The 19,190-nt window shown below is 38.8% G+C and overlaps 2 non-coding genes across 2 annotated transcripts; one reads left to right on the forward strand and one right to left on the reverse strand.

The window, feature by feature from the left end:
- Positions 1 to 409: 409 nt before the first annotated feature.
- On the reverse strand, positions 410 to 516 carry LOC121206579 (small nucleolar RNA R71). The gene has a single exon (XR_005901644.1). It is a non-coding gene; the product is annotated as a small nucleolar RNA R71 (small nucleolar RNA).
- A 10,953-nt stretch (positions 517 to 11,469) lies between these two features.
- On the forward strand, positions 11,470 to 11,576 carry LOC121208184 (small nucleolar RNA R71). Its single transcript, XR_005903133.1, has one exon. It is a non-coding gene; the product is annotated as a small nucleolar RNA R71 (small nucleolar RNA).
- Positions 11,577 to 19,190: the final 7,614 nt, after the last annotated feature.

Here is a 19,190-nt window from a genome sequence, read left to right on the forward strand (position 1 = left end):
ATCAGCTGCCTCCTGCAATTGCAGTTAATCAAAATCCTGCTCCACGCACTATGTATGACTATGCTAAACCTTTTTTAACGGGAGTTGAGTCAAGTATAGTTAGACCTGCTATTGCTGCAAATAATTTCAAACTAAAACCTAACACAATTCAGGTGATACAGCAGTTTGTTCAGTTTGATGGTTTGTAGGATGAGGATCCCAACACTCACTTGGCGAATTTTCTGGAATTTTGCGACACTTTAAAAATTAATGGCATTTCTGATGATGCCATTCGCCTTCGATTATTCCCTTTTTTACTGAGAAACAAAGCTAAACAGTGGTTAAACTTGTTACCACGAGGGTCTATCACTACTTGGGAACAAATGACCGAAAAATTTTTACTAAAATTTTTCCGCCGGCTAAAACAGCTAAGTTACGTAATGATATCTCTTCTTTTGTGTAGATGGATTTAGAAACACTCTACGATGCATGGGAGAGATACAAGGACCTTTTGAGAAGGTGCCCTTACCATGGGTTGCCGCTTTGGCTTCAAGTACAAACATTTCACAATGGTCTGAATCCTTTGACTCGACAAATGGTTGACGCAGCTGTTGGCAGAACCATCAACAATAAAACACCGAAAGATGCCTATGAGTTTATAGAAGAGATGTCACTGAATAACTATTAGTGGCAAGTCATGAGGACAAAGCCAATGAAAACAACCGGTGTTTATAACGTCGATTCGGTCACCATGCTCTCTAATCAAGTAGAACTCTTAAATAAAAAGATTGATAGTTTTCTTAATTCTTCACAGGTTCACCCAGTAATGCAGTGCGAAGCAAGTAGCGGTGGAACAAACCATTCGGAATACCAACCTTATGGCCACAACATGGATAACAAGCAATTAAATTACATGGGTAATAATCCTCGACCTCAAAACAATCCATACAGTAACACTTATAATGCAGGTTGGAGGAAGCACCCCAATTTCTCGTGGGGCGGTCAAGCAAATCAAAGACTACAACATCCTCTGGGCTACCAACAACCACCCTACCAACAGGAAAAGAAGCCAAACCTTGAAGAGATGCTCTCAAAGTTTATATCAGTGTTAGAAACCTATTTTCAGAACACCAAGATAGCATTTAAGAATCAACAAGCATCGATCCAAGGGCTCGAAACTCAGATAAGCCAACTATCCAAACTGATCTTGGAAAGACCACTAGGAAATTTACTTAGTAACACCAAATCAAGAGAGCATGTCAAAGCAGTTACATTAAGGAGTGGGAAAGTGTTAGCGGAATCTGAAAAGAAGTCAGCACAAGAATCCATGGAAAGCGAAAAGAAGGAAGAAAAACCCGAAAATAGTGACAAACTAGTGCCGGAGGAATATAAACCACCAGTTCCATATCTAGTAAAATTAAAAAAAAGATCGCATTGATGCACAATTCGGTAAGTTTCTTGAACTTTTTAAGCAATTACATATCAACTTACCTTTGGTTGAAGCCATCTCGTAGATGCCTACCTAAGTAAAATTTTTGAAGGAGCTTCTAACAAATAAAAGGAAGTTCGAGGACTTATCTACAGTAGAACTTAACGAGGAGTGCTCAACCATACTCCAAAACAAGCTGCCAACCAAACTGAAAGATACAGGAAGTTTTACTATCCCTTGCTTAATTGGTAGTCTGAATGTTGAAAAATCACTAGCTGATTTAGGCGCTAGCATTAATTTGATGCCATATAAAATGTTCAAACAACTTGGTCTTGGGGAACCCAAACCTACTAGGATGAGTATTCAATTAGCTGATAGATCTGTTAAATATCCTAGGGGTATTATAGAAGACGTACTCATAAAAGTAGATAAATTTATATTCCCTGTTGATTTTGTTGTGCTTGACATGGATGAAGATGTGGAAGTACCCTTAATTTTAGGGCGCCCATTCCTAGCCACTGCTAGAGTTGTGATCGACGTGGGAGATGGTAAATTGGTACTTAGAGTAGGTGACGAGGAGATTATCTTTAAAATTTATGATGCTATGAGATTCTCTAGGGAACAGGATGATTCATGTTATTTCATTGACTCTATTGATCATATTACTCAAGACTCCTTTCAGGAAATTGTACAAGAGGAGACGACGGAACCGTATCCAGCTCAAGACGAGGAGACAGATGAGGAACCTAATAACCATTCGTCAAGACAAGTAGAATATGAGGGCATTAAGATAAACGATGAACTTAAGCAAAAAACCTCTATTGAGGAGCCTCCCAAACTAGAACTTAAACAATTACCAAACAACTTAGAATACGCATTCCTTGTAAATAATTCTAGATTACCAGTTATTATTGCTTCTAATTTGCAACCCAAGGAAAAACAGGAATTAATCCAAGTATTAAAAGAACATAAAAAGGCCATATCTTGGAAAATTTCTGACATCAAAGGAATCAGCCCTTCTTTTTGCACCAACAAAATTTTGATGGAAGATGAATACAAACCGTGTGTGCAAGCTCAAAGACGTTTGAACCCCAACATGAAGGAAGTTATAAAAGTCGAGGTAATTAAACTTCTAGATGCTAGAATTATTTATCACAGTTCTTGGGTAAGTCCAGTACAGGTTGTCCCCAAGAAAGGAGGCATGATGGTTGTGACCAATGAGAAAAATGAATTAATCCCAACAAGAACAGTCATAGGGTGGAGAGTTTGCATAGACTACAGGAAATTGAATGATGCCACAAGAAAAGATCACTTCCCCTTGCCATTCATTGACCAAATGTTGGAAAGATTATCTGGACACATGTATTACTGCTTTCTAGACGGACTCTCTGGTTACTTCCAAATCCCAATAGCTCCTAAAGATCAAGAAAAGACAACATTCACATGCCCATATGATACGTTCGCTTATCGTAGAATGCCTTTTGGATTATGTAATGCTCCTGCCACTTTTCAGCGCTGCATGATGGCCATATCCGACGAACTCGTGGAAGATATCATGGAAGTCTTCAGGGATGATTTTTCGGTATTCGGTAACTCTTTCCATCTCTGCCTTAAAAATTTAAAACGAGTTTTAATAAGATGTGAGGAAACAAACCTTATGCTTAACTGGGAGAAATGTCACTTCATGGTTCAAGAAGGTACTGTATTAGGGCATAAAATTTCTAGTAAAGGGATTGAGGTGGATAAATCTAAAATAGAAACAATCGAAAAATTACCACCCCCTAGTTCGGTTAAGGCTATTAGGAGTTTTTTAGGACATGCTGGTTTATATAGAAGATTTATTAAGGATTTTTCTAAAATAGCTAAGCTTTTGACTAAATTTCTAGAAAAAGATATACCTTTTAACTTCGATTAGGAATGTTTAGAAGAATTTAATACTTTAAAGGATAAATTAATTAATGATCCAATCATAATTGCACCTGATTGGAACTTGCCATTTGAACTAATGTGTGATGCGAGTGACTTTGCAGTAGGTACGGTATTGGGACAATGAAGAGACAAGCATTTTCAACCTATCTATTACGCCAGCAAAACCTTAACGGGTGCACAAAAAAACTATACTACTACGGAAAAAGAGTTGCTAGCTGTGGTTTTTGCATTTGATAAATTTTGATCATATCTCATATTATCTAAAATTTTTGTTTACACTGACCATTCCGCCCTTTTCTACGTTTAACTAAAACTGATGCAAAACCTCGACTCATTCGATGGATTCTCCTATTGCAGGAATTCAACTTTGAGATTCAGGATAAGAAAGGAGCTGAAAATCTCGCGGCTGATCATCTGTCCAGGCTCGAGAAATCCAATACCAGAGAACTAGATGACGTTGAAATAAATGATTCGTTCCTTGAAGAACAATTTTTCGCTATATCTAACTCCGAGGTACCTTGGTTTGCAGACATCGCGAATTTTTTAGCTGCTAACATTATCCCAAAAGGGTTAACACACCAGCAAAAGAAGCGATTCTTTAATGATGTGAAAAACTATTTTTGGGACGATCCATTTCTGTTTCGCAGATGTACAGATCAAGTCATTAGAAGATGTGTTACAGGATCAGAAATATCAAAAATATTGGAACATTGCCACTCAGGGCCAACCGGAGGACACTGTAGTGGAACTAAGACTGCACACAAAATACTTGAATCTTGTTTTTATTGGCTTTCGTATCCAAAGATGCTATCAGGCACGTTACTTCATGTGACAAATGCCAACGGACAGGTAACATATCTAAAGATGATGAAATGCCTCAAAACTATATGCTTTCATGTGAAATATTTGACGTTTGGGGTATCGATTTCATGGGCCCATTCCCCAGTTCATTTGGGAATAAACACATCTTAATAGCAGTTGACTACATGTCCAAATTAGTAGAAGCCCAAGATCTACCTACTAATGATGATAGAGTGGTAGTACGTTTCCTTAAAAAACTCTTCTCGAGATTCAGAACACCTAGAGCAATTATCAGTGACAGGGGCACTCATTTTTATAATACCCAATTTGAAACAACCCTTAAGAAATACAGATTTCATCATAGAACAGCCACCCCATACCATCCTCAAACTAATGGACAAGTTGAAATAGCAAATCGAAAACTCAAACGAATCCTTGAAAAAACAATAGAATCAAACAGAAAAGACTAGGTAACAAAAGTAGACGATGCCTTATGGGCTTACAGAACTGCTTTTAAGACTCCCATAGGGACATCACCTTACCGACTAGTTTATGGAAAAAGTTGTCATTTACCATTCGAACTAGAGCATAAAGCTTTTTGGGCTATTAAATTTCTAAACCTTGATCCCGAACTTGCAGGAAAAAATAGGTTGATGCAGCTGAACGAGCTTGATGAATGGGGAGCCAATGCATACGAAAATTCATGCCTATACAAGGAAGCAGCAAAGCGGTGCCATGACGTTCGTTTAAAGCAACGAAAATAATTTGAAGTTGGAGATCTCGTCTTACTATACAACTCAATACTCAAATTGTTTCCCGAGAAACTAAAATCACGATGGTCAGGACCTTTCGTAATTCAATCTGTTCTACCATATGGCACAATAGAGGTAAGTCACCCATCATACGGTACTTTCAAAGTAAATAGACACCGTCTCAAACTTTATAATGGTGAGAATTTTAAAGTCAATGGAGAGGAGCTACGGCTCCACAAACCACCCTAGATAAACCAACAAGGTAATAGTCGAGCTTAGATTATAAACAAGTGCTTCTCGGGAGGCAACCTGAATACTAACGGTTTTAAACATTTAGGTCACTAACAGAGAACTTAAAGCACAGGTTCCCAACTCCACACGGCCTAGCACACGACCGTGCTTAAGGCCGTGTGACCAACACAGATAGAAACACGACCGTTCGATATGGCCGTGTAGAAACAGGGTAGAATATTTCCCCAAACTCGGGTTGTGATAAAACGACATGGCCGTGCGACATTGCCGTGGTTGAATCTGCCAAATAAACATGGGCGTGCGACATGTCCGTGTCTAGCACCCGTGGACAACACTGCCAGAATGACACGGGCATGCGCTAACCTACACGACCGTGGGAGAAGCGAACCATGCCAGACACGACCGTGCGACATGATCTTGTAGCCACATGGCCTATATACATGGGCGTGCGAGAAGACCGTGTGGCGACATCTTAATTCGCGACAAACACGGCCTAGCCAAGGCGCACACGGGCGTGTGCCCCAGCCGTGCCACTTGAAAAATTAGAATAATTATCTTATTTTATTTTTCTTTTATTAAGTTTTTAAGATTCATTTGTTTTCCTTTTCAAAAAAACGACTTGCCTTCAAAGTCAAGCTTGCCATCCAGAGTTATCTCCAATACTCGATCTCACCAATCCAAGGATATCATATGTTCTTAATACAGGAAGTTTCACCCCTCCCCCTATCTTATTTTTATACTCTAATATCTATTTTTGTACATTGAGTGTGGGGGGTATTTATTAATGATTGCCTTGTTCTCTTGAAAAACTCTCATATCATATTTAGAATAAATTTTAATTAATTTATGAATTTGATTGATATATCTTGAATTAAAACATAGGGATTTATGCATTGATTATTTAAACTTTAAGATATTAAAGAATCAAGCATGATAAGTTGATTTTTAAGAATTTAAAATTATAGGTTGTTTCCCCAAGTCTAGGTATTACTTTGAATTGGAATTCACGAGTCTAAACATCAAAAAGCCATAATTTTTGTGAGATTTTTAGTCTTTTGAGCATCTATTAATCCTTTCATGCTCACTTTTATTATTGCTTTGAGTGCGTCAGTATTGAACTGTTATTCTAGGACTTGCTTGATTATGTATGTCGAGACCACACCATTTGATTTGATATGTCAAAATGATTAAGGCACTTATGATTAACCCACTCATGCCATGAAAGCCTACCTCCACGATTAACCCCTAGTAAACTCCCTTGAGCCTAACAAACCATTTCTTGTATAACCCTTAATATTAACCTTTAACCCATTATTGTTGAAATCTCCTAAATTAATCCCTATTTTGTTCAAGATTTGAGTTGAACGGATTGCCTAGCTATGTTTTGTTCTTGATAGTTAGTCTATATTATTTTAACTTGTTCTTGTAAAAAAACAAACAAACTATGTATACATATATATACTTTCATATTCTGAGAGAAGCTCTGTTCTACGCAAGTGAAGATTAACTCTTTTTCTAGTTAGGCAATTTTTCAATTTAATCTCGATTCTAACCCTTTATTTCAACTTGTGACCACACCCCCTAACCAAGCCTCACTACAACCCTCTAAATACCTTATGATTGATGTATCATCTTAAATTATAATGGTGGAGATTTGATTTTCATGCAAGCCTATGGTAATGACTTTTCATTATTGACTATTAAGTGCTTCATTTATTTTCCTTAAATACCTCGAGTGATTTGAGTGAATCTTTAGTGAACATGTGAAATCTGAGATACTCTAAATCAAAAGTAATTACTTAGATCCAGAGAGACACCTTAGTTTGCATGATTAAATACTCAACTTGGAATGTTTGAAAATTTTATGTTCTTCTTAGTTGAATTCTCAATGTATGATTACCTATGGATTATTCTGAGATATTACCGATAGGAATTGTAGGTTGAGAAGAATTTATTTTGATTATGAGTTGAGAGTTTTTCTTGAGGGCAAGCAAATGCTTAAGTGTGGGGGTATTTGATAAACCATAAATTATACATATTTTGACCCAATGTTTAATGCATTTTATAGATGATTTCTCATTAGAATTGGTGAATTTAATGCTCCTAATGCTTTAATTTCATGTTTTATACTTAGGAGAGCATAGGAGAGCGAAAGGAACGAGAAATGGGCCAAAAACGGAGAAAATGAGCCAAAGTACGAGATCAACACGGCCTGGACCTCCTCACACGAGTAGACCACACCGCTGTGTCAATTTATCAGAATTGGAGTACGGTTCACATGGGTATAGCACACGCCCGTGCCATTCTAACAGGCTCAAATACGGCCTGAAGTAATCACACACGGGCGTGTCCCTACCGAGCCCAAGTTAAGTCCAATTCAGAAAAGGCCACTTTTGAGGGCTTCTAGGCATTCCAAAGCCTATAAATACACCCTAGAGAAGGAAGAAAAAGGGAGGCAGAGAAGGGAGAGTAAGGAAATACTCCAAGGGAGCTAATTGATCCATCTCGGAAGGCGGATTCATCATCAAGACTAAAGATCTCTCCTCAATTTCCTTTCAGGAGTTTTGGGTTTTCTTTATGTTTTGTATTCTTTATTCTTCTGAGATGTTTTCTTATTTAGTTATGAACTAAACCCCTAAATACCTAAGGGGGATGAAACCTAAGACGAATCTTGTTATTATTTTCTGAATTGTATGATAAATATTTAACTTGTTCTTAATTATGTGTTCTTAATTCTTGTTTTGATATCCCAGGATACTGATTCAAGACACGCTCTTATTCAAAGGAGGAATAGACCCTGTCTAAGAGTACATTTTCCATAATTAAGTGGAGTTGATTGCGCGTCTAGAAATAGGGTGACAAGATTTTGTCGGATTAGGGTGAAACCTAATAAGGGGATCCATAGATCGAGTTAATTCAACCCTAGAGTGTTAATTAGAGAAAAGTCTTGGTTATTCAATCTAGGGATTAGACGTTATTAGTCTTGAATAGGGATAATAACATAACTTAGGGATCTCTACGGAGCAAGTTGAAAGAATAAATTGTCCGATTTGGAGCCAGAATAACAAGTAAAGTCTAGGTGGATTTTTCCTTAGGTATTGTCTCAAGTCAATCGATTTTCTCAAAAGTAATTCCCCAATTTTTTTTCTCTGTGCGTTCTTAGTGTAGATAATTAGTTAATTAAAACAAAACCCCATTATTCTTAGGCTAAATAATAAAAAGACAGTCATTACTAGTATTTTTAGCTCCTTCGGGTTCGACAATCTGGTCTTGCTAAAACTATACTACTATTCGATAGATACACTTGCCTACATTGCGATAATAGTTAGTTCAAGTACGAGTAATTATAAATATTTAAAACCTATCACAAAACCTCGCGATCAAATATCTAATGTATGAATGCATGTGGGTAAGCATAAAATCCATGGAAACGAGAAAAATTGATGAATGTAGTATGAAAAATGACAATATTCTTTAATGACAAGCATGAGTATTATTATTCTACTATGAATAATCACTTTAAATAGTCTAATAGATCAGAGAAATCATGAAATAGGTAAAATATTTAAAGAAAATAGAGAGAAAAGAGTAAACAAATGCAAAAGGGAGAAGCTTGGGTCATCGGAAACAGTGTTGTAGGCGGCGCACAGGCGTGGCAGGTAGGGCGTGTGGAGTTGCAGTGGCTAGGGTTAGGGATTTTTTGGGAGGAGAATGATAAATAGTGAGGGATTTATATAGATTTTGGGGCACAAAATTTATATAGATTTTGGGGCACACGGCCGTGGGGCACGCCCGTGTACCCTAATTTTTTCCCGTGTGTTTCGCGATTTTTAAATTTAGGCGCGTCTGACATTCACCCCATGCCTGTGTTCCTTGGGTATGTAGGTGCACATAGCTGTGTCTTGTTTTGTTCGTTTCTCTCACGCTCGTGTATGATAGCCCACGCCCATGTTAATTTGACAGTGTCAACCACGGGGGCTGGGCACTGGCGTGTCGAACGCCCGTGCTAAATTGACAGGTTCGCCCACGATTTCAAAACACAGGCGTGTCGAACGCCCGTGTTGGTTTGGAAGTTTCGCCCACGACCTTATCACACGGCCGTGACGACTTATCGTATCCGGTGTTGGGGAAATTTTTTTGCCCTATTTTCACACGGCTGTGTCTCCTCTTGTGGTGTGTGCACGGCATAAGGCATGCCCGTGTGGATGAGAAAACCCTGTGTTTCAAGACTTAGTTAGTAGGTTAGATGTGAAAAACTAGAATTTAAATAAATCATTACTGTTAGTGCTCGGGTTGCCTCCCGAGAAGCACTTATTTATAGTCCAAGCTTGACTTACCTCTCTGGTGTGTGATCATGATGGCTCAAGGGTTTACACTCCTCATCCCTGCTATCAACATTATCAATATAAGGTTGAAGACTAGTATTTTTTACCTTAAAAGTTTCGAATTTGGGGTGAATTACCTCTACTGTACCATATGGGAAAATATTGAGTACCGTGAGAGGAATTTCTTCATTAGGTTCAGAAGTGGTAATGCGAGGATCTGCTGCATCTAGTAGTACTTTCTCTCCAACCTTAAGTTGATTTGGTGATGTATTAAGCTTGTCCTGGCTCAGTTTCGGTTTATCGGGTGTTCTCGGTTTCTGTATCCGCCATTCATTTAGTTACTCAATTTGTGGCCTTCGTTTTTCATAAATAGGTCCTTTGTTGTTGCTTGAACATGGCTCGTGTAGGTTCTTCGAACTTATTTCCTGCAAAGTAGGTTGAACCACATGGTCAGTTTTAGTAGAATGATTTATAAAACCACTTTCAATTTTTAATGTGTTACTCGAATTACGAGCTTGAAGGGTGATTGTTTTGTCTCCCACACGAAGTGTGAGTTCACCTGTGCCAACATCAATTATTGTTCTAGCGGTTGCTAAAAAGGGCCTCCCTAAAATTAAAGAAACGTTACTATCCTCTTCTATGTCTAAAACAACGAAATCAACTGGGAATATAAATTTGTCAATTTTAACGAGTACATCTTCAATAATCCCCCTAGGAAATCTGATTATTTTATTGGCTAATTGAAAACTCATCCTAGTTTATTTGGGTTTCCCAAGACCTAGTTGTTTAAACATTTTGTAAGGCATGACATTGATACTAGACCCTAAATCAGCCAAAGCATTATTTACATCTAGGCTACCAATTAAACAGGAAATCGTAAAATTCCCTGGATCTTTTAATTTGTTGGCCAGCTTATTTTGTAGTATGGCTGAGCAAACCGCATTTAGTTCCACATGCGATGCCTCATCCAATTTCCGCCTATTTGTTAAAAGCTCCTTTAAGAATTTGACTGCATTTGGCATCTGCGAAAGAGCTTCAATAAACGGTAGGTTAATATGTAACTTCTTTAATAATTTAAGGAATTTACCGAATTGTTCTTCTGTGCGGTCTTTCCTTATCGATTTCGGTATTATACACGAGGTTTGTATTCTTTACTTACCAGTTTCTGGTCATTGTGGTCCACCTCACCCTTACCTTTACTTGCCACTGTTTCTTACCTTGGTTCTAGTTTAGGTGCAACTAACCCTTCCTTATCTTGAATGGTAATTGCATTGATTTGCTTCTTTGGGTTAGATTCAGTGTTACTCGGTAGGCTACCTTGTGGTCGTTCAGATATCAATTTAGCTAGTTGACCTATCTGAGTTTTGAGCCCTTGGATCGATGCTTGTTGATTTTTAAGTGCTATCTCGGTATTTTGAAATGAGTTTATGACACCGAGATGAATTTTGTTAACATCTCCTCAAGGTTCGACTTTTTCTCTTATTGGTAGGGTGGTTGTTGGAAGCCTGGAGGTGGTGGTGGTCGCTGGTTCCCTTGGCCTCGCCATGAGAAATTTGGGCGGCTCCTCCGACCTGCATTGTAAGTATTGCTATAAGGATTATTTTGAGATCGAGGATTATTACCCATGTAATTTAACTGCTTGTTCTCCATGTTGTGGCCATAGGGTGGGTATTCTGAATTGCTTGATCCACCTCCACTTGCTTCGCACTGCATTACTGGGTAAACCTGTGAAGAACTAAGAAAACCGTCAATTTTTTTATTCAAAAGTTCTACCTGATTGGAGAGCATGATGACTAAATCGACGTTAAAAACGCCAGCTGCTTTTGTTGACTTTGTCCTCATGACTTGCCACTGATAATTATTCAGTAACATCTTTTCTATAAATTCATAAGCATCCTCAGGTGTCTTATTATTGATAGTTCCACCAGCGGCTACGTCGATCATCTGTCGAGTCGAAGGGTTCAGGCCATTGTAGAACGTTTGAACCTATAGCCAGAGTGGTAACCCATGGTGAGGGCACCTTTTCAACAGGTCCTTGTATCTCTCCCATGCATCGTAGAGTTTTTCTAAATTCATCTGCACAAAAGAGGAGATATCATTACGTAATTTAGCCGTTTTAGCTAGTGGAAAATATTTTAATAAAAACTTTTCTATCATTTGTTCCCAAGTAGTGATTGACCCTCGTGGTAATGAATTCAACCACTGTTTAGCTTTGTTTCTTAATGAAAAAGGGAATAACTGAAGGCGAATGGCATCATAAAAAACGCCATTAATTTTAAATGTATCACATAGTTCCAAAAAGTTTGCCAAGTGAGCGTTGGGATCTTCGTCCTGCAAACCATCAAACTGAACAGATTGCTGTATCATTTGAATTGTGTTGGGTTTCAGTTCAAAAGTATTTGCAGCAATAGCAGGCCTAACTATGCTCGATTCAGTTCCTGTTAAAGAAGGTTTAGCATAATCATACATAGTACGTGGAGCAGGATTCTGATTAGCAGCAATTGCAGGAGGTAGCAGATTTTCTTGGTTTTCAGTCATCTCCTCGGTTGTAGATGAAGTATCGTCCTCTTTCTCTTCTTCTATGTATCGTAAGCTATGCCTTATTTCTCTTCAGTTTTTGCAAACTGTGCGGTTGTGACAGCCCAAAATTGACCCTAGTTAGGAAGTGGTTTCGGGACCGCTAAACCGAGTCACCGAAATGTTTGAATGTGATATTTATTGTCTAGAATATGTAATTATGAATGTGTGAAAATTTCAAGCTTCGATTTAGTCGATTGCATGTGAATTTAGTCAATAGGACTTATGTGCGACATTTTTGAAATGTGATAGGTCGAAGCATAAGGACCTATTAGAGCATGAAATAAAAAGGGGGGACTTGCATGTCAAATTCCCCCCCTAACTAGTAGTGGCCGGCCATGGCAAGCATGGTAGACCAAGTGTGATGGGCAAGACATGTCATAGACATGTTGTGTTGGTGCATCATGGGTGGAAAAAAATAAAATAAGGAGCATGGGCATAAAATAATGAAAGGGAATATGATGAAAACAAAAAAAAAAGTGTGTAGTTGTTTCCCCTCCCCCCCATTGCCGTGAGTTAAAGAAAAGAAAAGAGAAAATTTTGTTCATCCTTTTTCATCTTCATTTGGCCGAAAATTCAAAGGAAGGAGGAAGGAGTTCTTGCTTCATGTTTGGTTTGGAAGAGGATTAGGAGGAGGTTTGGCCATACTTGCATCTAGATCAAGCTCAAGAGCAAAGGGGAACTAAATCCGATAAAGGGAAGGAAAAAGTGGTCGAATAGCTATCGGAATCGTTCGACAACACCCGAGGTAAGTTCTTGAGTAAAAGAGCTTAAATTATGATTTGATTAGATCATGTTTTAAGCAAACCAAAATCATGCTCTTTGTGTGGCTATTGAGCCGAAATTGCAAGAATAATAAATGTCTTATGTTTGAGTTTTACTAACGAAAATGAAATACGAATGTGCCATGATTTATTGTTAAATGTGCATGGTTATTCGAATGATGTCCGGGCTAAGTCCCGAAGGCTTTGTGCTAAGTGACCATATCCGGACTAAGATCCGAAGGCATTTGTGCGAGATACTAATCCCGGGCTAAGCCCGAAGGCATTTGTGCGAGTTACTAAATCCGGGTTAAGTCCCGAAGGCAATTGTGCGAGTTACTATAACCGGGCTATGTCCCGAAGGCATTTGAACGAGTAGCTATATCCGGTTAAATTCTGAAGGTACGTGATTTGGGAATGAATGATCTTGCTGTAAAAATTTCAGTAAATACTCTAGAAACATCCCAACATTGAGGTATGTTTCGTATGTGCTTGAATTTAGTTGAGCCCTTACAAATAAGTATTCGTTCAGTTGATAAACGAGCTACCGGCCTTTGGCTAAGTTGATCTTTTGTGTATGTACATAAGGGTTGGTAATGTGAAGCAAGTATGATATCGAAAATTTGTGCATATGAAATTATTCGTTTAGCTATATGAATGCTATACTTTTGCTGTGCTGGAATTCCTTGCTCAAAACTTACTAAGCATAAATTGCTTACTCCGTTTCTTTGATCCTCTATTTTATAGATTTTGGTTCTCCAGCTATCGGACTCGGGATTTTGAAGTCGAAGTCGCCCACACTATCAAAGCCCCCCTTTTGGTACAATTTTGGTTGAACTTCGAAATGGCATGTATAGGACTACCCGTTTGTTGTGGGTCATGGACCCTTTGGACTTGTATAATTTTGGATAGCCATGCGAAAATGGCTTATATATGTTTGAGTGTAATGTTATAATCATTTGGTATGGATATGGTTATTGAGAGGTGTGGATAGGCTTGACAAGGATTGGCCATGGGAATGGTTAATCACTATCATAAATTGTGCTACTTATGCAAAAAGGGCTAGTTGAATCATGGAAACTATGAAATAGGTAAAGTCTACCTTAAAGGCAGATGCTGACAGCAGCAGTGATGTAGATTTGGAAATTCACTAAAAATAGTAGGAATGGAATTAAATAGTGAATAAATTATGTAAACGAACCTTGATGAATCTATTTTCATAGGAAAGTAACGAAACAATCATACGGACAGTATGTTAAGAGATATTCAGGTTCTTGTGAGACAGGGCCAGAACGGTTTCTGGATTTCCTGTTCCGACTTTCGAAATTCATTACAAATTAACCAGAGACAATTAGGAGTCAATCCATATATGTATAGATTCCTCTCTGAGTCTAGTTTGTATAGAAACAAACGGCATCAGTATTGAAGCCCTGTACAGGGAGATATCCAAGTTGTAATGCGCAAAGGTCAGGGTAGTCGATCCCTGTAACATGGGAGAATTTGACTAATAAACTGTACTAATTGGCCAGACAAAAAATTCTAGAAAAAAATATGTAGATGAGCATATGAGTCTAGTTTCAGGGAAAATTTACGGAACTGGAGTCCGAGTTTCTGAACTCAAGATATGATTTTTAAAGTGACTATTACGCAGATTGGCAGTGTCTGGAAAATTTTTAAAGTTTGTTAACACCTCGTGTTCGACTCCGGTGACGGTCTCGGGTTCGGGGTGTTACATTTGATTGGTATCAGAGCTACGGTTTAGTCGATTCTAGGACTACCGTAATGCGTTGGGTCTAGCTATACATGCCATTTGATGTGATTATTTGATAGTGTGGTGATTTCTGACATTTGCAAATGTGTTTATTTATAGTAATGGATCCCGATCCCGACCGAGCGGTAGCTGATGATCTTGGGAGTGTAGCGCCTGCTCCCGCACAAGGGACAGCGCCGGTTGACTCTCAACCTAATGCTAGTAACCCGAATGATGAAGCTAGACAAGCTTTCTATAGCGTGATGAATGATTGGTTCAACCAATACATTCAAACTAATACGGTTGTTCCACAACCTCCCTTCCCGACTAATACCACCCCCGCACCTACAATACCTCCGGTAACTGACCAAATAAGGTCAAATAAGCCCCCAGTTGACAGAATCCGAAAACATGGGGCTACTGAATTTAAAGCTACGGATAGCGACGATGCTGAGCAAGCTGAATTTTGGTTGGACAACACTATCCGGGTACTCGATGAGCTATCTTGTACACCCGATGAATGCTTAAAGTGTACTATCTCCTTGCTACGTGATTCTGCCTACTATTGGTGGAGTACTCTGACTTCTGTTGTGCCCCGAGAGCAAGTAACTTGGGAGTTTTTCCAAACTGAGTTTCGGAAAAAGTATATTAGTCAGAAATTTGTTGATAAAAACGGAAGGAATTTCTTGAGCTTAAGCAAGGTTCCATGTCGGTTACTGATTACGAGCGAAAATTTGTTAGACTTAGCAAATACGCTCGGGAATGTGTTTCGTCCGAGGCTATCATGTGTAAACGCTTCGAGGATGGGCTGAATGAAGATATAAAAATGTTCGTTGGCGTTCTTGAAATACAAGAGTTCGTAGTACTTATCGAGCGAGCTTGTAAAGCCGAAGAGCTTAGAAAAGAAAAACAAAAAGTTGATGTGGAACTGGAGAGTTTCGTAAAAGATCTTCAGGAAAGTCTCTTCAACAGGCATCGAAGAAATTTCGAGATGATGTGGGCTGGTCGAAAGGCACTTCGGGCCTTTTTAGACGAGATCGTGATCGACCCCCTGTGGGTATGTAACACCCCGAACCCGAGACCGACACCGACACCGGAGTCGAACACGAGGTGTTAACAGACTTTAAACCCCTTATAAAAAATATTTCCCAGACACTACCAATCTGCATACTAGTCGCTTTAAAAATCATATCTTGAGTTTCACAACTCGAAAATCAGTTTTGTGATTTTTCCCTGAAACTAGACTCATAGTCCCATCTACATATTTTTTTCTTGAATTTTTGGTCGGGCCAATTAGTACAGTTTATTAGTCAAAGTCTCCCATATTACAGGGATCGACTACACCGACCTTTGCGCAATACGACTTGGATATCTCCCTGCACAGAGCTTCAATACTGATGCCATTTGTTTCTATAGAAACTAGACTCAGGGAGAAATCTATACATATATGGCATGACTTCTAATTATCTCTGGTTAATTTATAATGAATTTCCAAAATCGGAACAGGGAATCCAGAAACCGTTCTGGCCCTCTCTCACGAGAACCTGAATATCTCTCAACATACTGTCCATATAATTGTTTCGTTACTTTCCTATGAAAATAGATTCATCAAGGTTGGTTCACATAATTTATTCACTATTTAATTCCATTCCTGATATTTTTAGTGATTTTCCAAATCTACATCACTGCTGCTGTCAGCATCTGCCTTTAAGGTAGACTTTACCTATTTCATAGTTTCCATGATTCAACTAGCCCTTTTAGCATAAATAGCACAATTTATGATAGTGATTAACCATTCCCATGGCCAATCCTTGTCAAGCATATCCACACCAAATGATTATAACATTATACTCAAACATATATAAGCCATTTTCGCATGGCTAACCAAAATTATACAAGTCCAAAGGGTCCATGACCCACAACAAACGGGTAGTCCTATACATGCCATTTCGAAGTTCAACCAAAATTGTACCAAAAGGGGGCTTTGATAGTGTGGGCGACTTTGACTTCAAGATCCCGAGTCCGATAGCTGGAGAACCAAATCTATAAAACAGAGGAGCAATGAAACGGAGTAAGCAATTTATGCTTAGTAAGTTTTGAGCAAGGAATTCCAGCACAACAAAAGTATAGCATTCATATAGCTAAACGGATAATTTCATATGCACAAATTTTCGATATCATACTTGCTTCACATTACCAACCCTTATGTACATACACAAAAGATCAACTTAGCCAAAGGCCGATAGCTCGTTTATCAACTGAGCGAATACTTATTTGTAAGGGCTCAACTAAATTCAAGCACATACGAAACATACCTCAATGTTGGGATGTTTCTAGAGTATTAACTGAAATTTTTACAGCAAGATCATTCATTCCCAAATCACGTACCTTCGGAATTTAACCGGATATAGCTCCTCGTTCAAATGCCTCCGGGACATAGCCCGGTTATAGTAACTCGCACAAATGCCTTCGGGGCTTAACCCGGATTTAGTAACTCGCACAAATGCCTTCGAGACTTAACCCGGATTTAGTAACTCGCACCAATGCCTTCGGGCTTAGCCCGGAATTAGTATCTCGCACAAATGCCTTCGAATCTTAGTCCGGATATGGTCACTTAGCACAAAGCCTTCGGGACTTAGCCCGGACATCATTCAAATAACCATGCACATTTAACAATAAATCATGGCACATTCGTATTTCATTTTCGTTAGCAAAACTCAAACACAAGACACTTATCATTCTTGTAATTTCGGCTCAATAGCCACACACAAAGAGCATGATTTTGATTTGCTTAAAACATGATCTAATCAAATCTTAATTTAAGCTCTCTTACTCAAGAACTTACCTCGGATGTTGTCGAACGATTCCGATGGCTATTCGACCACTTTTTCCTTCCCTTTATCGGATTTAGTTCCCCTTTGCTCTTGAGCTTAATTAAACAAATAAATTGATTTAATCATTTGAGCATCGAAAAGAGGAACACAAGGCACTTAGCCCATATTTATACATTAGACATTAAAGTCACATATGTACGGAATCATGAATCAAACTCAACATTTTAGCTAATTTTTCCCCCTTGGCCGAATTTTCTAAGCCAAGACAAAAGCATCAATATGCTTGCCTCCAACCGAATACATGCAACACCAAATCTTCTTCCTATGGCCGAATATGCATGTCTATGTTGGGGCCGATTATATGCTTAATACTTCCTACAAGTATGGTTACTTGTATTGATTATAAATATCATCTTGTTTCAAGTTCAAAACTTGGTTAATACACACATATATACACTAGTAAAGCATCCTCTCCCTTTCCATCAATTTAACACATGCATTGCTCATTAACATACAAAAGTTATATTCGGCCTTAGCACACAACTTGCTAGCCGATTCTTCCCCATCTAGCAACCAATGCACATATGTGCTCACTCAAAAATGCTAAAAAGGAGATTCAAGAATCATCAATCCACCATCGCATGCATCATTAACAAGCTTCATATTTAGCATGCAATGGCATTAACACAAAATCCACCTAGGCCGAATATCATCCCCATGACATAGCAAGGATTTGAACCATGGGCTAATTAGAAGTCAAGCTAGCAACTAAAAACATGCATGAATCTCATGGCACAACCTCAAACATACCTTAATCTAGATATAAGTATGGCCAAACCTCCTCCTAATCCTCTTCCAAATCAAACATGAAGCAAGAACTCCTTCCTCCTTCCTTAGAATTTTCGGCCAAATGAAGATGAAAAAGGATGAACAAAATTTTCTCCTTTCTTTTCTTTAACTCACGGCAATGGGGGGGGAAGACAACCACACACATTTTTTTTTTGTTTCCATCATATTCCCTTTCATTATTTTATGCCCATGCTCCTTATTTTATTTTTCCTAACATACCTCACTAACATAACATGTTTGTGACATGTTTCCACTCATGATGCACTAACACAACATGTCTATGACATGTCTTGCCCATCACACTTGGTCTACCATGCTTGTCATGGCCGGCCACTACTCATTAGGGGGGGGAATTTGACATGCAAGTCCCCCCTTTTTCCATATGCACTAATAGGTCCTTACGCATTGACCTATCACATTTTAAAATTTTCTCACATTAGTCCTATTTGATGAAATTCACTTACAATTAACAAAATTCAAACACGAAATTTTCACACATGCACATGTACATATAATGAGCATCAATTATGACGGTTAATTATTTTTACGACTCGGTTTAGCGGTCCCGAAACCATTTCCCGACTAGGGTCAATTTTGGGCTGTCACAGGGTACACGAGGCACTTCGGTCGCCAGTGTTGGGAATGAACGTCGAGACAGAACGAAATGTCGATATTGCGGTAAATGGCATTCGGGGAGTTGTAGATTCCCTGACCGCTCCTGTTACAAGTGCGGATCAGTTGACCACTTCATTAAAGATTGCCCGAGGTTGTCTGAACAGAATGTAAATCAGAGTGGGAAACCGGGTGCTACCACTGCTCGAGATAGACCATCTGGAAATACGGGCAATGCTAGTGGTGGTCAGAGAGGATCTAGAGATGCTACGACCAGATCCGAGGCTCGTGCGCCTGCTAGAGCTTATGCTATACGTGCCCGCGAGGATGCTTCTTCGCC

The sequence above is a fragment of the Gossypium hirsutum genome, chromosome A01 (genome assembly GCF_007990345.1).
Source record: "Gossypium hirsutum isolate 1008001.06 chromosome A01, Gossypium_hirsutum_v2.1, whole genome shotgun sequence".
In the NCBI taxonomy this organism is placed as follows: domain Eukaryota; kingdom Viridiplantae; phylum Streptophyta; class Magnoliopsida; order Malvales; family Malvaceae; genus Gossypium; species Gossypium hirsutum.